Source organism: Oryx dammah, unplaced genomic scaffold (genome assembly GCF_014754425.2).
Source record: "Oryx dammah isolate SB20612 unplaced genomic scaffold, SCBI_Odam_1.1 HiC_scaffold_28, whole genome shotgun sequence".
Classification (NCBI taxonomy): Eukaryota; Metazoa; Chordata; class Mammalia; order Artiodactyla; family Bovidae; genus Oryx; species Oryx dammah.
This window is the reverse complement of record NW_024070212.1, coordinates 34,592,179-34,617,600: the sequence shown is the minus strand read 5'-3', so window position 1 is coordinate 34,617,600 and position 25,422 is coordinate 34,592,179. Positions and strand designations below refer to the sequence as shown.

General features: G+C 37.3%; 1 protein-coding gene and 1 long non-coding RNA gene across 7 annotated transcripts in view; one reads left to right on the top strand and one right to left on the bottom strand.

Annotated features, from left to right (window-relative positions):
- The window catches only part of LOC120856765, a 30,313-nt gene extending 27,989 nt beyond the window's left edge, over positions 1–2,324 (bottom strand). The window contains exons 1-2 of one of the 3 annotated variants that reach the window (XR_005719472.1): positions 2,164–2,324; positions 175–254 (exon numbers count right to left, since the gene is read on the bottom strand). This is a non-coding gene — a long non-coding RNA (uncharacterized LOC120856765). Of the gene's footprint in view, positions 1–174; positions 255–1,239; positions 1,319–2,163 lie in introns of those variants that run through there. The other 2 variants (XR_005719474.1, XR_005719473.1) reach the window with 2 other exon arrangements.
- The window catches only part of NTNG1 (netrin G1), a 373,322-nt gene that overhangs the window by 209,999 nt on the left and 137,901 nt on the right, over positions 1–25,422 (top strand). The gene's annotated exons all lie outside the window — the stretch shown is intronic.

Below are 25,422 nucleotides of genomic sequence, written 5' to 3'. Positions count from 1 at the left end.
TTGCAAGATTTTCTCAGGAACACCGGCCTAGAGGTAAGTTCTGAGGCATTTGAGACCCTTCTAACTCAGCAGTAATTTGTGATCCCAGACTTGCTGTCACTGACCCTGAACCTGGCGGGATTTCATAGCATTTAAACCAAAGGCAAAAAAACAAGAAAAAGAAAAGCATCTTACTTGAGACTAAGGAACTCTCTAGGTCAGGGGGTGGTTTAAGTCCTTAAGGTAAGGAAGCCAGGGCAACAAAGCCAGCGTCTCTGTAAAAGGAACGGAAAAACAGGAAATACATCTTACTATTGTTTCTGAATTCAAGAGAGGGTTTTAGCATGGCGCAACTCTCTGTTTATGTTTTCTTATATAGTATTTAACAAGTTCTGAAAATGAAAATTATATTTCTTTACATTTATTAAATCAGAACCAGAAGCATTTAGGCAACATTGCATTTGTTAAAGTGGGGAAACCTTTACTTTTCAAGGTTTTGGATGTATTATTCTAAAACAATAAGCTATCACTTAAAGTATGAGTCAGGCTGTCTTCATTTTGTCGGACAATTACAGACTGACCAAAGTTCAAATGCATTAATGCTTACAGTCAGGTATGTCTTTGTTTTGATAATGTACCAGAGACACAGCTGAGCAGGTTTCCAAGGACTTTGAAGATATTTAAATAAAAAACTTTAATAATGAGAACCAAGACCACCAACAGAGATTTTCAACCTTTGTGCGGCATATTACCAGAATAACCAGCTGATGGGAGTTGAAGCATGAGATGATGAGGTAGGAAAACTAAATATAAGCGTGGAGTACAGGGCACAATGGGGGGAAAAATGGAAATGTGAAGCAGAGCAAAAATCATTCTAAAAATGCCAAGAGAGCTTTAAATCAAATACATGACAGTAGGAATATAAACAGTACATATATCATGTAGCTTTAGTTAACTGTGTAGGTTTATTTAATCATGTGTATAAACAGTGCATATATTGTGTAGGTTTAGCTAAACAACCAGTTAGGATTCATTAAGTTTACTGGCTTCCAGCATCTCTTATGGCAGCTGAGTCCTCAGAGACTAGAGAAGTGTTGAGACTCCCTGGGCTTTCAGAGAGTTCTCTCAAACACCTTTAGTGATAGTGCTTATACACTTGTGCACTGGAAGAAGTGGTCACTGCTGCTAAGTGAGGGCCATAGTGGGCATACAGAATGAGCTGGTGGGCATGAGCTCAGTACAGTGGCAAAGGGATTTTACCTTATGGAATCTTACTTATGGAGAATAGCAGGAACTGATGGCCACCTATTCTCAGCTTTGTTCTAGCTTCACATTTCTCATGGAAGAGTCAAGAGTCTTTAGCTATGGAGCCTCTTTAAAAACTTTTAACTGAGGCTTGGTGAAGTTTGGTGAAGTTATCTTTAGAGCAAAATCTGAAATATTCTGAAAGAAATATGCACCGGTTCAATATTGAGCTTGTGGGTTCTAGGGTTCATATATTACTAGGGTATAATTAGAGAGCAGTGTGGAGCTATGACCTTAAATATGAGCTTGTGATTTATAATAAAAAGCAGCTATTGTACTTGTGAGTATTTTAGCACAATATCAGCTTCCAGTATCTTATTCTTGGGAACATGTAATATATAAAAATAGTTGATGTTGATATTGTTAATAACAGCAAACTATAACAAAGTAACAGTTATTTTATCTACAAGAATAATTGCTAAATTAATAAGCTGATATTTGAATTTGAATCCCAGTATGATCTATATTGTTAGGTAGAATCACCGAGGTCAGTTTACTTACAGTTTGAGAACTCCTTTATCTAAGCCAAAATCTTTATAGTCCAGCTTCTCTAAAACTCTCATTTTATACTTATAAAAAATGCAGTCTTGTGATGTTCTTTGGCTGGGAAATAACCATTGTTGGGCCTTATTTCTGTCATTAGATATTTATTTTTGTTTCCTCTGAGTAGTCAAGAGAGTGTAAAGTATATTTTAAAGCTAAAGGCATTTTTGTGCGTTCTCTACTGGGGTCAGTCACTTAAAGGTGCCATGGTAGAAGTGTGGAATCCCATCAGATTTATCAGGTGTCTTTTAGCCCTCATCCTAGTACTCTCCTTCAGCTGCATTTCAGTGGTTCTGAGGAGTTTGGAGGAACCCTCCTCCCTTCTCTGGAACTCACCTCTGTCTTTTCCTGTTCACCAGTCAGCTGTAAGCTGGTGGCGAAGCAGCTGGGCAAAAGAGAAAGGTGCAATAGAGGTGAGCCCCTTCCATAAGGTCCCACTCTGTCCCTTCCAAACTCTGTCCAGATTTCTTAGGGCAAAACTGATGCTGACACGTACTGTGCTAGGCACCAGATGGCTGGGGTATTTTTAGTCTTAGAGGAGGGACTAAAGAACTAAGCCTGATGGCTCAGGCGTGTCTCCAGCTTCTAAGTTACGTAAGGAAGATGGAGCCACCAAACGGGACTGTTAAGCTGTTGCCTGGTTCACAGCCCTTTCAGCAAAGAAACTGATATAGAGTAGAAAATTCCCATTGGGTTAAAATCCTGAGTTTTCTTCTTCCTGCATAGTAAATAACCTATAGAGGGATTGAACATTAATTGATCATCTCTAAAATAAAGTTCTAAAAGTTTCTTTTCAAGAATATTATCAATACAAGCTTTCCAAAATATAACCGAAGTCTTTGCTTCCGTCAGCCCACTCTTCTCCAGCCTTGATGTGATTGCAACGTGTAACTTACTTTTACATGTCTGTGTCTGATCATGATAATAGATATTTTTCTATCTGTCACGCCCCTCCACTCCTACCATAATGTGAGAATTGGCATGGGTTGTTTGGGGAAAATGGGTAAATTTCCTTACAATAGTGGACATATAATACTACAGGTTTTTTCCCCTTGAAATATTAAGCTATGAAACACAAACAGTGGCGTGTCTTTGTTTGAATTGACAGAAGACTATGAACACCAATTCTCTACTTCCTGTGCACATGTGTATATAGCCTTTGTGTTTTATACTGGCTAGTATAATTTGCTGTAAAAAATGATGTTTTGATTGTTACTAAACCGGTATAGCATTTATGTTCTTTTTTAGCGTGTGACACATCTGATGCTAGTTTCACTGGTGACAACGACTGTAATCACATCATAAAAAGTTTATTCCTCTTTTGCCCACACTTTTTTGGCTTCCATTTACTCCATCTTATTGTGTAATTTATTAAGATAATGGAGGAAAAAGAAGACACATGGCTGTTGGCATTCTTAGTGATTCTGTGTTACTTCCATTGTTCAATAAACCTAATAATCTTCCTGGACTAATTCTGACTTATGGATGTCCTGCTTCAGTAAATCAGGGTGATTTTCTCTAGTGAATAATAGAGGAGTGTGCCAGTACCTTAATTAAAGAGTGGCTCTCTTAGTCTTGAACTCATTTTAATTTACAGGGTAATACTACAATAATATTACTAATGGAAAGTACATTAAAGGGCATCAAGTAGCATTAACTGTATTAAATTATGGTACTTGTGTTAATTAACTGGTGAAGCAAGATGGTTCTAATGGCCAAAAAGGTCATCTAATGCATAAATAAAATCCACCCAGATGAGAGGTGAGAGGAAAAGTGAAGAGTAGATGTTTGTTCTGAACATCTTTTTTATACAGACAGAGAGTTAAATGCCCAGGCTGATTAAATACAGATAATGTCCAAAATGTATTCTTAGTTACACAATTGCAAGTTCTGCTTTTTAAGTGTTTTGTTTCTGTCTAAACTTTACAGATTTAAATTAATCAAAAGTAAACATTATATTTCTCAGATAGATAGACTTTATAGAATATAAATTCAACATTTTTGTTTCTTTGAGGTGAAGAGCTTCAAGGAAGTAATGTGATTTACTGTAATAATTGTCTGGTCTGAAAGACTGATGATTGTTGGACAATCTGTTCATTGTTTTGTAAGATATATTGTCAGCAATGTATCATATGTAAGATAATAGAAATTTTTTTTCAGCCTCTAGAGATTTAGCATAGAATTGTAAGAATTTTTCTCAGTGGTAGAAAACACTAATGAACATCTCCATTACTTGCCTTGTTACACAGTATTCCTAAACATAATCATCAATATTTTTTTCTCAGTGGTGTTTACTCATTTCTTAACCCCTTCAGGGCCTACCCAAGCTCTCTATAGGTAGTTGGCTGTCAGTTGCTATTTACAGAATTGACGTTGCCCTCTATGCCTCCATCTGTCTTTCAGAAAGGAGCCAGGGAGCACTCACACAGACGCTCCACTTCTACACAGTTTTGGGTGCTTTCATCCCCTCACTGATGCCCCAGCTTAGAACCACAGCCTCCCTGCCTAATCTCAGGAGCTGGGAAAGTCCAGGGGCAGAAGTATTCTCTTTAGGTGTCAGGAGTTAGAAAGGCCCCCCTCTACTCTTACCTCAGAAAGAATAAGATATACTCGTAAGCCCTCACTATAAAATATGACTGCTGTTGTATTTGCTCTAATTGGGACAAAGTGTGGTTGAAATTCACTTTCTCGAAGGAAGGTTTTCAAATGGTTAGTGCACAAACTTGTGATATTAGGTAAGTAGAAACACCTGTGGAAACTTAAAAGTATAAAAGCACCTGAGCATTCTACAGTTTTGTTTTTCAAATAATTTGGAAAACACATGTAATACAAAAGTGCTCTGCCAATTATAAAAGACTTACATTTATCCTACAAGTTCTCCTACTCTTTTTCCTAGCTGCAATTTGAATAAGTCCACTAAAATATTTACTCTTCACTTCTCCTGTGAGAGGCATCCTGAAGGGTGCTTTTGACACGTTTGACCTGGAATTTGTCCATTCTTCCCAGTTAGTCCTGATTATTATTGGGCTTTGCTACTGCTTAACAGACTCTGCTTTTATAATACCTTTCTTCTTTCTGTTACCCAAAAAGACTTTACCTCTGCCCCGGGACCGATGCTGGGCTAGACAGTGGCTATACAGAGATGCAGAAGGCATAGTCAATGCCTTCAAGGAACTGATACCCAGAAGGGGATCAGACATGAAACAAAATATGATGACAGTTTGGGTTAAATGCTTTTACTGGCTAAGTGTGTAAAGTGCCCTGGAAACAGAGCAAGAAATACTAACTTAATCTGGGTAGCCTAGCAAAAGCTTTGATGAGGATAACACTTGCATGATATCTTGAATATGTGCCTTAGAATGCCAAGCAGCCAGTGCAGAATGAATATCCTAGGTTACAAATTATGCTTTACAACAACAAAGCATGTTGAGGAACTCCAGTTAGTGGGGAATTGGTGGAGTGGACAAATCCTGGGGGACATTCTTCTGTCTTCTTCCTGTGGACCTTTAGCATCTCCAAAAGCCTTGAAGGATTCCTGCAGCTTGGTATCTGAGTTCCCCATGTCAGAGGAAATCTAAGATTATATGGGTTCTAATATATCAACTAAGTATAGGTGAGAAGCATTCAAGGCAGTGGTGTTAAAGGATGATCCAGTGTGGCTATATTAACAAGAAAATACAGAGTGAGAAAAGGAGAGCTGTAACATTGCTTAATTGTGGAGCAACTGTAACTGCAAGTCTTGATGTTCAAATGGAGTCTGTGAAAGTTCTCTAGATTCCATAAAAAGCCATCAGAGTATAAGGGCTTAATATTTGCTTACAAAGTCAATAGGACTTGGCAACCAATCGGATTTCAAAGAAGGAAAGACTTTAGTAGAGATCCAAGTGGAGGGTTCAGTAAAGGATTTGCAAATATTGCCCTGGTGTCCCAGAGAGAGGTTTGTATTAGAAATGTAGGTTTGAAAATTATCACTTTACATGTGATGTTTGAAGTTTAGGGAAAGGATGACACTGACAGGATAAGTGTTTTCCCTTATAACTATAAATGACTTTTATAAGGTCTTCCCAGGTGGATCAGTGGTGAAGAATTCACCTGCCAATGCAGGAGACACAGGTTTGATCCCTAAATCGGGAAGATCCCCTGGAGAAGGAAATGGCAACCCACTCCGGTATTCTTGCCTGGGAAATCCCATGGATACAGGAGCCTGGTGGGCTACAGTCCATGGGGTTGCACGAGTCAGACACAACTTAGTGACTAAACCAACACCATCATCATTTATAGAACATTTACAGAACTCCCTGGACTACTGTCATTTAGGAAGTAATTTTAAATATATATATATTTATTTGTTTATTTATTTGCTTATATGGCTGCACCAGGTCCTGGTTTTAGCATGCAAATTCTTAGCTGCGGCATGTGGGATCTAGTTCCCTGATCAAGGATTCAACCCGGGCCTCCAGCATTGGGAGCTCGAAGTCTTAGCCACTGTACCACCAGGGAAGCCCCAAGAGATAATTTTTAAAAGAAATTAAGAAAAACTCTGAGAAACAGAAGGAAATCAGAAAAGAGGGGAATGAGTTAATTCCCGTTAATGTTTAAGTAGTATGCCTTTTCATTTGTACAGCACGCAGGTTCTACGATTCTTGTCAGACCCCTCCTTTTCTTTAATCCTTACAAGTAGCCTGTGAGGCAGGTGCCATTAATTCTATCTTATAGATGAGAAAACTGAGGACCCGACAAGTTCCATAACCTTTTAAACGTCCTATACTTGATAACGTAGCAAAATCAGGTTGCTATTTACAAACTTCATATTTTCTATTATGCTCTTGTAGCCACGCTAGCCTGAAGCAAGCTCAATAGACATAGAAGACCCAGAATATCTGTGCCCCGCACCCCCCGCCCCCGCCACCAAAACCCATCTTTGCTACTGCTGCTGCTGCTAAGTCACTTCAGTCGTGTCCGACTCTGTGCGACCCCATAGATGGCAGCCCACCAGGCTCCCCCGTCCTTGGGATTCTCCAGGCAAGAACACTGGAGTGGGTTTCCATTTCCTTCTCCAATGCATGAAAGTGAAAAGTGAAAGGGAAGTCACTTAGTCGTGTCCGACTCTTCGCGACCCCATGGACTGCAGCCCACCAGGCTCCTCCGTCCATGGGATTTTCCAGGCAAGAGTACTGGAGTGGGGTGCCACTGCCTTCTCCGAAACCCGTCTTTAAATGGCAATAATGAACCAATAAGTCTTGTGGCTGTATCCTTCTCAGAATCTTCTGGAAGCCACCTCTCCAAGACTTGTGACCCAGTACAGTTATCCCCACTTGGCTTTTTACAGAAGATCTATGTTAATATCTGTTTTTGCTAACCAATAGGAGTCTGAAGAGGATTTTTACCTTTATTAAAAACGAGAAGAGCAAAAATAGCGTTTAGGGATCGTTCCGCCGCAAGCCCTTTTGAAGGCCGCATGCACCATGGGCGGCCTGGTAAGAGCTGCATCACCAGGCCCCTTCCCTGGGAACTACACTCATCATTTCAGCATCAAGGCTCCACAGTTTTGATCTGGGTCTGTGAGTTTCTGTGCTCTATTTCAGTTTATTCCATGCATCTGTTAGCAAGATGTGTTGACCTTTTAGCTTATGAAAGGTTTCACAGGAACGCCCTGGTTTCAAATAGTGAAGGAAACTTGAATTTCATTACACCAGATTGCAGTGTGTTTATCTGAACTACTTATTTCATTCTACCAAGTTTATAATGTGTGATTGGGCTAATTTGTCACATTGTATTAGATCTAAGTGTTTTACAGCTAAAACAAAATTATGATAGTTGCTCATTTTCTGAGGGAGAAAATAAATGAACTTAATTTTCTCAATATTAATTTTTCTCATATTTTTCCATAGACCTTTAATACCTGCAGCTACTCCCACTTAATAGACATCATCAAACACTGAAACAATACACAAATATTAATGGATAAACTTGGAAATAGCCAACTACCTTAGTTTATTTAAGAAAGTTTATCTTTCAGTTGAGAGCAGTCAAATTTTCCTTTTCACTTCTTATATTAGTCCACATTCTGTCTGCTGGAACTGTACTGAATGTGTGCTGCCTCTTTCATATAGAAAGCTTTCATACATTTGCAATGATTCTGTCCCTTGAATTCTTTTTTCAAAGTAAATTTAACCATTATACCTTCCCAAAACTTTCATTTTAATTTCCTCTTGTTTTCAAAAGAAAAGGAAATTCAATAAATGAGAGCATTCAGATGAAAAACTTAATAGCCATACTTAAAAATAAAAAACAATACAAAGCATTGCTACTTCACTGCAGTGGAAATGCTTAAAATAAAGATTTATGGTATGAATCCATGATAAGTGGACAACAGAATGCCATTCTGATTCAGAGTATATTTTTTAAATCCTTGAGGATTTCTCGAATTATAAAGAGAATATATCTATTAGCAGCTCATTTTCCTTTGAGATTTGTACCATTATAAGGAGAGACTATGTCTAATAATTTCTCCAGTTAAATTATGAACTTCATTAGTGTGCAGAAAAACAACCCTGTTTAGGAGCTTGTCTCTTTATCTGAACTCCTCAGTGCTAGAGATTTTTTTTAAACTAGTGAATTGTTAAAGAGAAGATATCTCCTTTATAAGAAACAAAAGGATATTTTTCCTCCCTCACTTAATTGAGCATTTTTATAGGAAGTTATGTTCTGACTACATCTGTATGACCAATCAGTGAGAAATAGGCATACACTTAGCTTTTCTGTCCAGCTTCAGAACCCATGTTTTTTATTCTAATTCAATGGTTGTCATCTTTGGAAGGTCTTGATTTTTTTGTCCCTAGGATCAAAGGTATTTCATAACACATTAGGAGTTCATGGCCGTTGGTTGATATTTAGTGTAAGAGATTTTGTGGACCCATGATTCATTCTTTCCATTCATTCTCCAAATATAAGAACAAAAGTGTTAAGGTCCTGGTTTTAATCATAGTAATTTGACTGTGTGGATAGATATATTGATTTTGTAGCCATATAAGTATAAACTCCAATTCATTAAGCCACTTTTAAAATAAAAAATATTAGTGTAATCAGAATTAACTATGTTGTATATAAATTCATGATTGCTATTTCTGCCTATTTTATAGGTAAGAAAACTAGAAAACTATATCTAAACAAGATCAACAATTAGTGGCAAAGGGATTTTTTTTTTGCTTTTTTATTTAAAAATTTTTATACAATTTTAAAGGTTACTTTCCATTTATACTTATTACAAAATATTGGTATATTCCTCATATTATATAATGCATTCTTGACACTATCTTATACCCAATAGTTTGTATTTCCCACTCCCCAACCCATATGTTGCCCCCACCCCACTGGTAACTACTAGTTTGTTCTCTATATCTGTGAGTCTACTTTTTTGTTTTATTCATTAGTTTGTTGTAGTTTTTAATTCTACATTTAATGATATCATATAATATTTGTCTTTGTCTTATTTACTACACTAGCATAATGCCCTCCAGTTTCATCCATGTTACTACAAATGGCAAGATTTCATTCTTTTTTATGACTGAATGTATTCAATTATACATGTATACCACATTCTCTTCACCCATTCATCTGTGGGTGGACACTTAGATTGTTTCCATATCTTGGCAATTCTAAATAATGCTTTTAGATATCTTTTCAAATTAGTGTTTTTGCTTTTTGAAAGAACATACTTGGGAGTAGAACTGCCAAAAATCACTGCAGATGGTGACTGCAGCCATGAAATTAAAAGACGCTTACTCCTTGGAAGAAAAGTTGTGACCAACCTAGACAGCATATTCAAAAGCAGAGACATTACTTTGCCAACAAAGGTCCATCTAGTCAAGGCTATGGTTTTTCCAGTGGTCATGTATGGATGTGAGAGTTGGTCTGTGAAGAAAGCTGAGTGCCGAAGAATTGATGCTTTTGAACTGTGGTGTTGGAGAAGACTCTGGAGAGTCCCTTGGACTGCAAGGAGATCCAACCAGTCCATTCTAAAGGAGATCAGCCCTGGGTGTTCTTTGGAAGGAATGATGCTGAAGCTGAAACTCCAGTACTTTGGCCACCTCATGCAAAGAGTTGACTCATTGGAAAAGATTCTGATGCTGGGAGGGATTGGGGGCAGGAGGAAAAGCGGACAACAGAGGATGAGATGGCTGGATGGCATCAGTGACTCGATGGACGTGAGTCTGAGTGAACTCCGGGAGATGGTGATGGACAGGGAGGCCTGGTGTGCTGCGATTCATGGGGTCGCAAAGAGTCAGACACGACTGAACGACTGAACTGAACTGAACTGAAGGTAGTGCCCTTCTTAGTATTTGGAGAAACCTCCATACTGTTTTCCACAGTGACTGCACCAGTTTACACTCCCACCATCAATGTAAAAGAGTTCCCATTTTTTCACATCCTCACCAACATTTGTTATTGTGTTCTTTTTGATAAGAGCTATTCTGGCAGGTGTGAGGTGATATTTCATTGTACTTTTGATTTGCATTTTGTTGGTGATTAGTGTGTTGAGCATCTTTTCAGGCACTTGTTTAGGCATCTGCATTTCCTCTTTGAAGAAATATCTATTCAGTTCTTCTGGCCATTTTAAAAAATTGGGTTGTTATTTTTGATGTTGAGTTGTGTAAACTATATATACTGAATACCAACCCCTTATAAGTCATATCATTTGCTAATATTTTCTTCTGCTCAGTAGGTTGTCTTTTTGTCAATGATTTTCTTTGCTGTGCAAAAGCCTTTTAGTTTAATTAGATTCCATTTGTTTTGCTTTTCTCTTATTTTCTTTACTTTATGATAAGGATCCAAAAAGAAATTGCTGTGAGTTATGTCAAAGAATGTTCTGTCTGTGTTTTCTTTTAGGAATTTTATAGTATCCATTCTTACATTTAGATCTTTAATCAATTTTTACTTTATTTTGAATATAATATTAGAGAATACATAGAGATAAATGAAAATATGATGATTCAAAACCTGTGGGATGCAGAAAAAGCAGTTTTAAGAGGGAATTTTATAGCAACACAAACTTACTTCAGGAAACAAGAAGTATATCAAATAAATATCCTAACTTTACACCTAAAGGAACTAGAAGAAAGAAAAACAAATGAAGCCTTAAGTTAGTAGAAGTCAAGAAATAAAGATCAGAGCAGATATAAATGAAATAGAGCCTACAAAAAAAAAAATAGAAAAGGTCAATGGGACTATTAATAAAAGCTGATTCTTTGAAAAAGTAAACAAAATTGATAAACTTTTAACCAGACTCATTGAGGGGGAAAAAAATGAAAGTGAAAGTGGCTTAGTCATGTCCAGTTCTTTGCTACCCCAAAGGAATTCTCCAGGCCAGAATACTGGAGTGGGTAGCCTTTCCCTTCTCCAGGGGATCTTCCCAACCCAGAGATCAAACCCAGGTCTCCAAAGAGAGCGGTCCCAAATCAATAAAAGCAGAAATGAAAAAGAAGTTATAACTGACACTACGGAAATACAAAGACTCATAAGAGACTGCTATGAACAGCCTAAAAGAAATGAACAAACTCTTAGAAAGGTACAATCTCCCAAAACTCAACCAGAAAAAAAAAAAGTAGAAAATAGGAATAGATCAATTTCCAGTAAGGCAGTAGTTATTTAAAAATGCCTGGCAAACAAAAATCTGGACCAATGGCTTCACAGGTGAATTCTGCCAAACTCTTTAGAGGAGTTAACACCTAAACTTCTGATACTTTTACAAAAAATTGTAGAAGAAAGAACACTTCTGAACTCATTCTTTGAGGTCACCATTACCCTGATACCAAAATCAGACAAAAATATTACAAAACAAGAAAATTATAGGCCAATATCATTGATGAGCATAGATGCAAAAATCCTCAACAAAATACTAGCAAACTGAATCCAACAATTCATTAAAAGGATTATACGCCATGATCAAGTGGGATTTATCCCAAGGATGCAAGAATTTTTCAATATCCATAAATCAATCAATGTAATATACCACATTAACAAACTGAAGGATAAAAATCATATGATCTTTTCAATAGATGAAGAAAAGTCTGTTGATAAAATTCAACATCGATTTGTGATTAAAAAAGAACTCTCCAGAAGGTAAGCAAAGAGTTCTCCCTCAATGTAATAAAAGTCATGTATGACAAACCCACAGCTAACATACTCATAGTGAAGAGCTGTTTATTTCTGTGAAAAGTTCTTTATTTTCCTCTAAAATTTGGAAAGAGACAAGCATGCCCACTCTCACCACTTCTATTCAATATAATTTTGGAAGTCCTAACCACAGTAATCAGAGAAGGAAAAGAAATAAAAGGAAGCCAGATTGGAAAGAAAGAAATAAAACTCACTATTTACAGATGACATTATACTATACATCCTTGTTGTTTTTGTTTAGTCACTAAGTTGTGTCCGACTCTTTGCAATTCCACGAACTGCACCACACTAGGCTTCCTTGTCCTCCACCGTCTCCTGGAGTTCACTCAAACTTATGTCTGTTGAGTCAGTGATGCCAGTCATAAACTATACATAGAAAATCCTTAAAATGCCACCAGAAAACCACTAGAACTTATCAATGAATTCAGTTAAGTTGCAGGGCACAAAATTAATGTATGGAAATCTGTCACATTTCTATACACTAACAGTGAAGTGAAAGAAAGTAAAAGAAGCAATCCCATTTATAATTGCATCAAAACTTATAAAATATTTAGGAATAAACCTACCTAAGAAGGCAAAAGACCTTTACTCCAAAGACTATAAGATGCTGATGAAAGAAATTGAAGACAATGCAAACAGGTGAAAATATGTGCTGTGTTCTTGGATCGGAAGAATCAATATTATTAAAGTGACCATACTACCCAAGGCAATCATACATTCAGTGTAATCCCTTTCAAAATACCAATGGCATTTTTCACATGAAAATTTGAAATTACTTATGTTTTGGCCAATGAGTTCATTACTGAACCACTTGAAAAAAAATTGAAAGAATGAATTGTTGTTCAGTCAGTAACTTGGTCTGACTCTTTGCTACCCCATGAACTGCAGCACGCCAGGCTTCCCTGTCCTTCACTATCTCCCTGAGTTTGCTCAAACTTATGTCCACCGAGTCAGTGATGTCATCCAACCATCTCATCCTCTGTCACCCCTTCCTCCTCTTGCCCTCAGTCTTTACCAGCATCAGAGTCTTTTCCAAAGAGTTGGCTTTTCACATCAGGTGGCCAAAGTATGGGAGCTTCAGCTTCAGCATCAGTCCTTCCAATGAATATTCAGAGTTGAGTTTCCTTTAGGATTGACTGGTTTAATCTCCTTGCTGTCCAAGAGTCTTCTCCAGCACCAAGTTTGAAAGCATCAATTGTTCAGCACTCAGCTCTCTATGCTCCACCTCTCACATCTGTACATGATTACTGGAAAAACTGCACCTTTGACTATACAGACCTTTGTTGGCAAAGCGATGTCTCTGCTTTTTAATATGCTGTCCAGATTTGTCATAACTTTTCTTCTGAGGAGCAAGTGTCTTTTAATTTTGTGTCTGCAATCACAGTTTGCAGTAATTTTGGATCCCAGAAAATAAAATTTGTCGCTATTTCCATTGTCTCCCCATCTATTTGCCATGAAGTGATGGGAATGGATGCCATCATCTTTGTTTTCTCAAGGTTGAACAGCCTAGGTTTAAAATGTGTGATATAAGAGACTCACATCATTGGTCCAAAGATTCCAATCCAGAATATTAGGATATGTAATTGGGATGGCTACTGTGTCAGCTCTTTTCTTGCCTAAGACTGGTATCTAAAACAACTGATAGTGTGCTGGGGATGTATTGAGAGCACAGAGGACAAAACATCAGGATCTCAGTATCATTATTTGTCTTATTTTAGAAGGAAACAGTGGCATTGTTGGTAAAGAATGCAGGAGATGTGAGAGATACAGGTCTGATCCCTGAGTTAGGAAGATCTCCTGGAGTAGGAAATAGCAAAATAGGGTTGCACAGGGTCGGACACAACTGAAGCGACTTAGTAGCAGCAGCAGCAGCAGCCAGTTGCCTGAAAAATCACGTGGACAGAAGAGCCTGGCAGGCTACATTCTGTGGAGTGACAAAAGACGAGACAGGACTGAGCGATTGAACACAGAAGGAAACATTGACTAGTAGTCAGGAGAAATAGGTTTTAAGCAGGGTCTTCTCATCTTCGAAATGAGATTGTTATACTTGATTTGTGTTTCTCGAAATTTTCCTCAAATAAAGGATGTAATGGTCAAAGACTTTGGAAATGTTATTTGCAATATTTCCTTTTAGGAGAATTACAGTATATTATATTAATATGTGAGCATATTAAAGGCGCTGACATATCCTACAGTAAAGGAACATTTCCATTTTATTTCACCAGAGCCTCCCAAAATAGTCAAAAAACTCTCTGTTGGTACCCCATCTGTTTGCCATGGAGTGATGGGACCAGATGCCCTGACCTTAGTTATTTGAAAGCTGAGTTTTAAGGCAGCATGTTCACTCTCCCCTTTCACCTTCATCAAGAGGCTTTTTAGTTCCTCTTCAATTTCTGCCATAAGGGTGGTGTCATCTGCATATCTGAGGTTATTGATATTTCTCCTGGCAGTCTTGATTCAAGCTTGTGCTTCATCCACCCTGGCATTTTGCATAATTAACTCTGCATATAAGTTAAATAAGCAGGGTGACAATATACAGCCTTGATGTACTCCTTTCTTAATTTGGAACCAGTCTGTTGTTCCATATCCGGTTCTAACTATTGCTTCTTGACCTGCATACAGATTTCTCAGGAGGCAGATCAGGTGCTGGTATTCCCATCTCTTCAAGAATTTTCCACAGTTTGTTGTGATCTACACAGTTAAAGGCTTTGGTGTAATCAATAAAGCAGAAGACGTTTTTCTGGAACTCTCTTGCTTTTTCAGTGATGCAACAGATGTAGGCAATTTGATGTCTGGTTCCTCTGCCTTTTCTAAATCCAGCTTGAATATCTGGAAGTTCTCAGTTCACATACTGTTGAAGCCTGGCTTTGAAAATTTTGAGCATTACTTTGCTAGCACATGAGATGAGTGCAATTGTGCAGTAGTTTGAACATACTTTGGCATTGCCTTTGTTTGGGATTAGAATGAAAACTTAACTTTTCCAGTCCTATGACCACTGCTGAGTTTTCCAAATTTGCTAGCATATTGAGTTCAGCACTTTCACAGCATCATCTTTTAGGATTTGAAATAACTCAGTTGGAATTCCATCATCTCCACTAGCTTTGTTCATAGTGATGTTTCCTAAAGCCCACTTGACTTTGCATTCCAGAATGTCTGGCTCTAGGTAAATGATCACACCACTGTGGTTATCTGGGTCATGAAGGTCTTTTTAATATAGCCCTTCTATGTATCCTTACCACCTCTTCTTAATATCTTCTGCTTCTATTATGTCCATACCACTTCTGTCCTTTATTGTGTCCATCTTTGCATGAAATGTTCCCTTGGTATCTCTAATTTTCTTGAAGAGATTTCTAGTCTTTCCCATTCTGTTGTTTTCCTCTATTTCTTTGCATTGATCACTGAGGAAGACTTTCTTGTCTCTCCTTGCTTTTCTTTGAAACTTTGCTTCCAAATGGGTATATCTTTCCTTTTTCCCTTTGCATTTAGCTTCCCTTCTTTTCTCAGATATTTGTAAGGCCTCCTCAGACACCCATTTTGCCTTTTTGCATTTCTTTTTCTTCGGGATGGTCTTGATCCCTGCCTCCTGTACAGTGTCACAAACCTCCGTCCATAGTTCTTCAGGCACTTTGTCTATCAGATCTAATCCCTTGAATCTATTTGTCACTTCCACTGTATAATCGTGAGGGATTTGATTTAGGTCATACCTAGATGGTCTAGTGGTTTTCGCTACTTTTTCAATTTAAGTCTGAATTTGACAATAAGGAGGTCATGATCTGAGCCACAGTCAGCTCCTGGTCTTGTTTTTGGTGACTGTATGCAGCTTCTCCATCTTTGGCTGCAAAGAATATAATCAATCTGATTTCGGTATCAACCATCCAGTGATGTCCATGTGTAGAGTTGTCTCTTGAAATTAAATTAAAAGATGCTTGCTCCTTGGAAGAAAAGCTACAACCAACCTAGACAGCATATTAAAAAGCAGAGATATTACTTTGCCAGCAGAGGTCTATGTAGTCAAAGCTATGGTTTTTCCAGTAATCATGCATGGATGTGAGAGTTGGACTATAAAGAAAGCTGAGCACCAAAGAATTGATGCTTTTGAACTGTTGTGTTGAAGAAGACTCTTGAGAATTTCTTGGGCTGCAAGGAGGTCAAACTAGTCAATCCTAAAGGAAATCAGTCCTGAATATTCATTAGAAGGACTGATGCTGAAGCTGAAACTCCAATACTTTGACCACCTGATGTGAAGAACTGACTCAATGGAAAAGACTCCGATGCTGGAAAAGACTGAAGGCAGGAGGAGAAGGGGACGACAGAGGATAAGATGGTTGGATGGCATCACTGACTCGATCGACATGATATTGAGCAATCTCCGGGAGTTAGTGATGAACAGGGAAGCCTGGCGTTCTGTAGTCCATGGAGTCACAAAGAGTCAGACACGACTGTCTGACTGAACTGACTGATTGGCTGCCCAAAGAATTAGTGTTAATGGAACTCATGTTAGGATAACAAGGCCTCTTCAATCTCCAATATCACCAGATTCTTCCTAGGCTATAAGGAAGTGAAAACAATGTGTATGTTTCAACTATTTGCATTGCTAAGAACAGACTGATATTTCATAGCAAGGTGTAGTTTTAGCTATCATTCTTCCTATATCATTGCTACATTGAGACAAAAAAATGATACCATCTTAATGAAAGGTTAGCTTTGATGAGAATACCTTTCTTTTGTTACTGTTACTCTTATTTTTTGAACCTTGGAAAGTTCTATGTATTGTTAGGAATTATAGGAAATTCACTATTCTATTGGAATAGATAGGGATATTTTTGTTTTGTTTTTAAGCTAGAGAAATTGTGATGGAAGAGTCAGCAAAGATGTAAAAAATGAAATGCCAAGAGGTACAATCTGGTGCATTTTAGAGATAAATAGAGATGCTGGAGTATATCTCTTCCTCTCAGATGTAACTCCTCAAACTCTAATTACAGCAATAAACTAAAGTCATATATGTAAAGGAAAATAAGATTAGTTAATATTCAAAGTGTTATTTTTATTTTTTCCTTTGCTCTGGAAGATATTCTTGAAAACATAGGCTGATTTTAGTTAAATGTGGGTTGCCTTCCTTCTACTTCTGAGGAGTGTTAATGAATAACAAAGGAGAGCCCAGTAAAAAAATGTGTATCCAGCTAAGGGATATTGTCTTGTCTAGGAATTGTATGGCTGCCCTGGCTGCTCTTACTCATTTGGTCCTGCTAAAATATCAGGGAAGCAAAGCTGTTACAACATATTGGTGACATCCATGTGTAATTATAGATCCTCCAGGGCTGCTGAGAACAAGGAACAGATGGGGGTAGGGTGGGCCAAGAGATGATGGGATGGGGGAGTCTAAGAGGTCAGCAGTTTGGCAGGTTGGGAGGAGACAGCCTCATGAACTCATATATTGGAATTAAATGGACAGTGCATATGCCAAATATAGAGTCATAGCATTGCAAAATCATTTCTTTTAGAACTGAAAAAAACCATAAAAATAATGCAATCTAACTCCCTCTTTTTCACATGTGGAACAGAATACTTAAATGAATTAACCAAGTATAGTACTACTGCATAACCAAAATTTAGATCCAGATGGAACTTGTGTTTTACTCACTGATCTGCCCTCTGTGCCCATGACTGGATCTGGCACATAGTAGGCATTCCGTAAATACTTAGCGAGGGAGTAACTGAATGGGTATGGAATATCCTTTTGAGCATCAAGCAAACCAACTGTTCTAAGAATCTGTATTCTTCCCCTTAGGCTTCCTATGGCCACCTTTGTGTATTCCTTACACAAAACTATAAGGAATCGGAGCTAAGCACAATATTTTTGGCAATACTACTTTATCAAATATACTAAAATTGCAAAGCTTCAATTTTCAACCAATCGTTCGAAGTTAGAGAATAAAATTAGTCTATCTCAGGTATCAGAGTCATGCATATTTTCAAGATAATACCACCCTACCTAAACACACATTGTTTTTTCTATTACTTGTCTGATTGGTGTTTTTAAGACCAGAAAGACTCTTAGTTCCTTTCCTGGTTAAGGACAAGTCTGTGAAAAGAATTGGACTCTTCTACTACCCACCATCAAGAAATATTTAGTAGTATCAAAATATCACTGAATCATTACCTCTAGTGGTTCAGATGGTGAAGAATCTGCCTGCAATTGGGAGACTTGGGTTTGATCCCTGGGTCGGAAAGATCTCCTGGATGAGGGAATGGCAATCCACTCCAGTATGACTGAGTGACTACACTTTTAATATCACCATATGTCCCCAAATCACCTTCAACTGATATTTGTCACTTGGGTTCAATAACCAAGGAGTTTAAAATGTATAAAAACCATCTTACAGTTTGTAAATGAGGCCTTGTAGAGGAAATTAAGAAAACAATCTCATTTACAGTACTGTCAAAAGGGATAAAATACTTAGACACAAACTTAACCAAAAAGGTAAAAGACATACACAAGAAATACTACAAAATATTGCTGGAAGAAATTGAAGAAGCCATGTATAAATGAAAAGAAATCTCATATTCACGACTTGAAAGCTGTTAAAATGTCAATATTACCTAAAGTGAAGTGAAGTGAAGTTGCTCAGTTGTGTCTGACTCTTTGCGACCCCATGGACTGTAGCCCACCAGGCTCCTCCGTCCATGGGATTCACAGGCAAGAGTACTGGAGTGGGCTGCCATTTCCTTCTCCAGGGGATCTTCCCAACCCAGGGATCAAACCCAGGTCTCCCACATTGCAGGCAGATGCTTTAACCTCTGAGCCACCAGGGAAGCCCAATATTACCTAAAGCTATATAGAAATAGTCAATGTAATTTATGTCAAAATCTTGATGACAATTTTGGCAGAAACATCAAAATCCATCCTAAAATTCATGTGGAATCTCAAGAGACACAAAATAGCCAAAGCAGTATTGAAGAAGAAAAAAGCTGAAAGTCTTCCACTTTTTGATTTCAGAACTTATTACATAGGCAGTGTAGTACTGGCGTAAAGACAGACATATAGAGTGGTAGAATAAAGAGTCCAATAAATGATGTTTCTCAGGAAATCTTGAGATTTCTGAAAAGAGAAGTCTTTAACTTCATGCTATATTTTTCTTCGCTCCTACCCTAGATGATCAGATCATTTGAGAAATCTCATTCACTTTTAAAGCATTTTTTTATTGCCCAGCCTCATGCTAACTGTAGATCAGAAAAAAGGGTAGAGCCTGTGCCCTTCTTGGTTTGAGGGAGATCTCCAGATCACTGGAACCACTCAAATGCTTTTTGATTGTTTATTTTTGAAATTTTTATTGGAGTGTAGTTGATTTACAATGTTGTGTTCGTTTTAGGTGTACAGCAAAGTGAATCAGTTGTACATGCACATATATCCACTCTTTTTATTTATTTTTTATTTTTTTCCTCCATAGGCCATTACAGAGTATTGAGTAGAGTTCCCTGTGCTATAGAGTAGGTTCTGACAGATTTACTTGTCTAGCCTTTGAGTTTCGAAAGTCAGAAGACCACAATCTAAAATGTAGTCTTTCCTGTATTCTAGAGTGACCCATTTAGAAGAAGAGGTAAAACAGGCTGAAAATGAGAAATATGTAGTGTTAATATCAAAAGAGACCATAGCAACCACCTTCTTAACCTCAGCAGCACAAAGAATGTAAAATGTACCAAAATCCCATAATGTATAAACAGAAATTTATAAGAAAAATAGGCAGGCACTGTCAGAAATAAGCTATAATCAACAAAGGGGAGAAGTCCATTTGGAAATAGCAGTAACCATCTTATTAAACTTGTTAATGAAATGCAGACATTTTACACTTTTTAGCATAGTTTATGCTTGTGGCTTAAGAAAGAAGAGAATAATCAGTCATGTTTAAGTAAATATAAGTGGACTTATAAGCTTTGTGAGAACAATAATTGGTAATAATAAAAAGGAGTAAAAAAATTATTTAACTGGGAATCAAATCTGAATTCTAATTCAAGAATTTTAATATGGGAAGTATTAATACCTACCTTACCTCCTTTCCAAGAATTTTGAAAAATGAAAAATATACTACAAATAAATGTCAGCACTTAAATATTTAGTGCTTGCTAGTTCCTAGCAGTGTGCCAGTTGCTGGAGATAGAAATATGAAAAGCCACAGTCCCTGTCCTCAAGTTGCTATCATCTGGATGGGTTGATAGCCACTTCACAAGGAAAATTATAAAGCAGTGTGGTCTTTTCAGTGGTAGGGTTGTATAGAGGGTTGCTATGGTAACAGCAGGAAGGAGGAGGAAGACCTCTGGGATGGAGGAAGCTTTCTGGAAGACTTCCAATATTCTCTTCTTCATCAAGGTTATTTCTAAACAATTACCTTCATATGTTAGGTCAAACCATCTGAAATTGTTACTATTAATCAGTTAAAGATGGTTGAATATTATCTAATGATTGAAAATATCTAGTGCCCTATTTTAGTATCAGTATACGCTTAGACAGGTTTTCCTTCTCCTTTCTCTAATATATCTAGAAAATTAATTTACAGTAGACTTAGTTTCAGACATACAGAAATATTAAGTAAAATGTGGATTTGTAAGACTGCATGTTGTTTAATCAGACTGAATGACAGGCTCAATTTTCAATACAAAGTTAATCCTGTGTTCATTAAATATAAATGTTATTTATGGAAAACAAGAGTCTCACAGATGCCAGAGGATATCTCTCAGGGTTACACATTGTATACTTACTTAGCATTGATGAGTTTAAACCAATAGGCTTCTTTGCAATTTGAATATGTGTTCCTTTCCTTGATATTGATTATTCTATTAGATTTTGCTATTAACAGAAGCATATGTAAAGATTCCAGTATTATTTTACTACCAAAATAAGACGCCAGAGGAAATTACTACCGCAGTTGAGTTTTTGACACAAACTAAAATAAGAAAATAGTAAGCTGAAGCATATGCTTGTTAACCAACTATGGTTTACATGGAGAGGCAGCAGAGGGTAGCTGGAAGCAAGACAGACCTGAGTTCGAATCCCAGCTCCTTCACTTGCTCCTTGATAGATTTCAGAAAAAAATGCGTAATTTAAATATCTCAGAGTCTCAGTCCCCCTCATATAAAGTGAAACAAATGCCCTCCATGTTAGTGAGCTGTTTTAAGGATTATTAATGTATGTAAAATGGAAGTGCATGTTAAATAAATGGTGGTTATTATCATGGGTCCAGGAATGGTAGTGGAAATTGAATATTATGACTTCAAAAGCAGTGTTGTTTTTTTAAAATTACTTTTATTAGTCTTACTACAATATATTGAACCTATCAACATTAACCATTAATAATTTTCTTTTACTAACTCTATCTTCCTATATTGTTAGACTGTATTTCCTGTATTGCTGAGTTTATACTAATATATAATTCATATTCTACTATACCTTCGTTAATGCACTTGTCTGTCTTAATTGTTTCCTTTCTCTTTAAAGGACTTCAGCAAGTTAAATTTATTACTACCATGTTTCTAGAGTTCTCTGTTGGTAGAAATCCCCATGAAAATTAAAACCGGGGATTGCAAAATGAACAGAGTAAGTTCAGGTTTTCTAAGTTTGGCTTCTTGAGCTCTGGGTAAATGCAGCTATATTATACCCCATTTCCTCTGGGTCACAGATGGGCATTTATCCTGACTGATGATGAATGGCCTACTTTGACACTTTGCCTGGATGCCTCTTGAGAATGAAGACTGTAGTTATAAAAGATTCACTGGTTCATCCTACAGTCCTAACATTGTCACCTTGACACACAGTGACAGTATTACAATGTACATTGACCTTGTTGATCAGCAAAAAGGAGAAGAAGATGTCTCAGGATCATCTAAGACAGAAAAAAAGAGTTTAGGACTTCTTTTCTGTAGGCTGCAATAGCTGATGCAACTTTAGTTTTGTTTTTCCTTTGGCTTCCGGGAATCTGCTTTTGAAAGGCAGCAAAAGCCCTGTGTGCTGGTGAGGTTCAAGGGTCACCAACTTAAGAAGCACATCCAGTTCAGAGTCAAATCCATGGGTCATGAGGGAATTGGAGCAGAGATTTAGCAGGTAATGGAAAAAATTATGTCAGCTCAGAAGAATGGACAGTTAAGAAGACATGATATAAAAAGAATTATATAAATGATATTCAAACCCAATTAAAATTAGTCACTCTTTGTTAATCACCTTTTTTGATTAGTAATCTTATTTCATCTCTATTATATATTGAGTATGTTCTATTATTGGACTTTTTGAAAATAAATATTTTGCTGGATTGGGGAGTAGATTAAAAACATTCTAACATTTAAAAATAAAATAGAACTGACTTACAAGTACCTCAGGGAACTCTGACATATAAATGATAACCTAAATTTTTTTAAAAATGTATGACTGAAGCATTAAGAGAACCATAAAGTACCATACCATATAATTGCCATGATTGTAAGATGGATGTCAAAGTTCAGACTTAAGTGATTTATACAAATGAAACAGTAAACTATAATAATGTAAAACATAGAGGAGGGCTCTGAACATTTAGATATGCGTCTTTACACTCAACTAATTAGTCGCTACTGAATGTTTTTGCTTTGCTCAATGGCATGTGGTACATAAATCACTGCAATATGTTAAATGCAAATGGTTGTTAATAGAGGAACCATCTGCTCTGTGCTGAAGAGTTTGTTAAAAAGAATGTGGTGAACCCACTTTGGATAATGTTGAAAAACTCAAATACCAAATTTCTAAAATGAGCTGCCTCTGTTAACCCCAACATTACTACTACTCTCCTGGCCTTTTGAATTCTACAGATTCATCCTAAACCATAGTCTGTGGTGTTTGCTTGCAACCCTAGGACACTTACAAAGACAGTGTTAACATTGCATGGGGACCTGCCATGTCCTAAAATTGTGTTCAGACATTTAGAATAACCAATAAATAATCCAGATGATCCTTTCTAGAACATCTTTGCTAACATGAGTAAGACAGACCCTCCATCCTTGTCCCTCCTGGAAGCTGTTCCTTTATAGCTGTAGATCACTGGCAAGTCTCAGGCTGATGATGAATTGCCGTGGATATCATCAGTGTTTGCAACCTCCATCTCCTGTAATCCACAATACTGTATTTCTCCAAAAGATCATCAGTGCAAAGGGGAGCCATGATTTCTCTCCCAACATACTTTATTAGATGCTGTCACATAGCTTCCTAATAATGTCTGCCAGATTCACCAGTGACAGTGTAAAACATGGGAAAATTAGTAATAGGGCAAGAATCAGAGCCCTCAGGTTTCCAATGTCATTCTCCACTTTCGGGCAAAAAGGGAATGCTCCTTAATCCTATCCTTTTTAATCAGTTCCTGGTCAAGGTTGCTATCAGTATATTTAAGAGCCAGCTGCCATGATGATCTATTACATTAATATCTATTGGAGGTGTGCTCAAATGGTGTCATACTCAAAATAGAACTTTGGCCATGAAAGAACAAGCTTAGAAATTAACTGTGTGGATGAAAATCTTTAAGCATACAACTTCACTAAAGCCAGATGCAAGGTTTGATTATTGGCCTACTGCTAACTTGGCTTTCTCGACCCTACATTTTTTTTTTTCTTTCCTTTACCCTACCCAGCTCTCTTTTGGCTTTTACACTGTCTGATTTAAGACTATGCTTTTTGGGTTTTGCCTGCGGGAGAAGAGGCTGCAGGAGAGCTCATTAGCCCAGCAGACTCTCTATCCCTGGATGAATTATACAATGAAAAACTTGCTTCTGAGGGCCACCAAAAAGAGCCAGGGCTTTGTGGAGGTGGGCAGCCCTGCAGTGCAATACAAGCTTTTTATTTGTTAAAAAGGGATTTTGTACTAAAAACATTTCCCTTTGTTTGTTCTCATGAAAAGAGGAGCCTCCTGAAGGCTGCATGCATTTGATGACTCCATTGCAAAATGAACACTTGTCAGTTTCCAAACAGGGCCGCTGTACTTGAAAGTCACACAAAACCATTCAGAGATGGAGAGACTGGCACGATAATCAGACAAGCAATACCTTTAAGGCAGTGTGCTGGCTGTGAATTTGAGAAGCTCGACTATTGAACTGGATGCTGACAATGATCTCGAACCTTTATAAAGCTCATGCTTTAGATCTGGAGACTAGAAACAAAAAATTTCTTAAGTTATCTAATTACATTAGTTTATTGAGCTGTAGTACCACTTTGGTTCCCCAAACACCACTTTAATTTAATTTAGATTTTGTTACTTCTTCTCCTCCAAAAGGAAAACTTCACCATGGAGGCATATTTATTGTTTTAATGCTTATGCTTGGAAACATTCACTAATTCATTTTCCCACTTAATTACAGGGAACAGGATTGATTCTTTAAACCTACAGATGATATTTACCAGAGTTTTTATGGAAATATAAATGGAAAGTTTCTTTGACTCAAAATTATGGTCTGATTTTCCTGGGGTTTTTTTAGGAGAGGAAAGGGCACCTAGGGAAATATAAAGAGCCAACAAAAGCCAGCTGTGGAGACACGGCATTCATCAACCTTGAGTCTTTCGTATAGGGAAGTACATTTGGGTCACTGAAGCTTTCTTTCTTGGCAGGATCCTGTGGGGCCTCCCCTGTTCACTCTGCTGATATTTGGTGACACACACACACCAGCAGGGAGAGAATTCAGACACATTCCATCTGTTGGTGTTTTAATTTTTTTCAAATCCACTTGATGAGGTGTTTGTCAGCAAACTTGTCATTCTGTTGATTTTGAGGCTGGAGCCCTCTTCTTAGGCCCAGAGATATCTCAGAGATGCAAAGTAGAATACTATAATCCTCCCTTAGTACTTACTTTATGCTGGAAGTGCCCTCAATTCCAAAACACTTCTCTCACTTTTATTCTGAAAACTCCTCAGGGTCATAAAGTTCAGATTATCTAGTGAAGTGAAGATGTATCTATTTATTCTCAGTGATAAGGATAGTTTTTTTAAACCTTGCCTTATCCTTTGCAGTGTGGTATTCTGCTGTAAAATAGCAGAAATTCTTGATTTGTGAATAAAATATCTAGTTTTCTTTAAAACTGATCAAAACAATATGTTTTACTGTCAGGAAGAGTAGTCTCACACAATTCAAATACTGATATTCATGGAGTAGTTCCAAAATGTCACTTCTAATATTTTTGTCTTTCTAAGAAGGATCAGATTCAGTAATTCAAAGAGAGAATAGGGATTGCATTGTATTGTAGATCTGATCATGAAAATATCTCCAAATGTTTGAATTCATCCCATTTATCGGGGAGTTAAAATCTGGTGCTCAAAAGCTGAATGGAAGATCTGGATAGTACGAGGTGTTTTATCTCCACATTGCTTGATGCCAGAATTATTTGTCAAAATAAAGGGAGCTAACATTTTAAAGCAGGT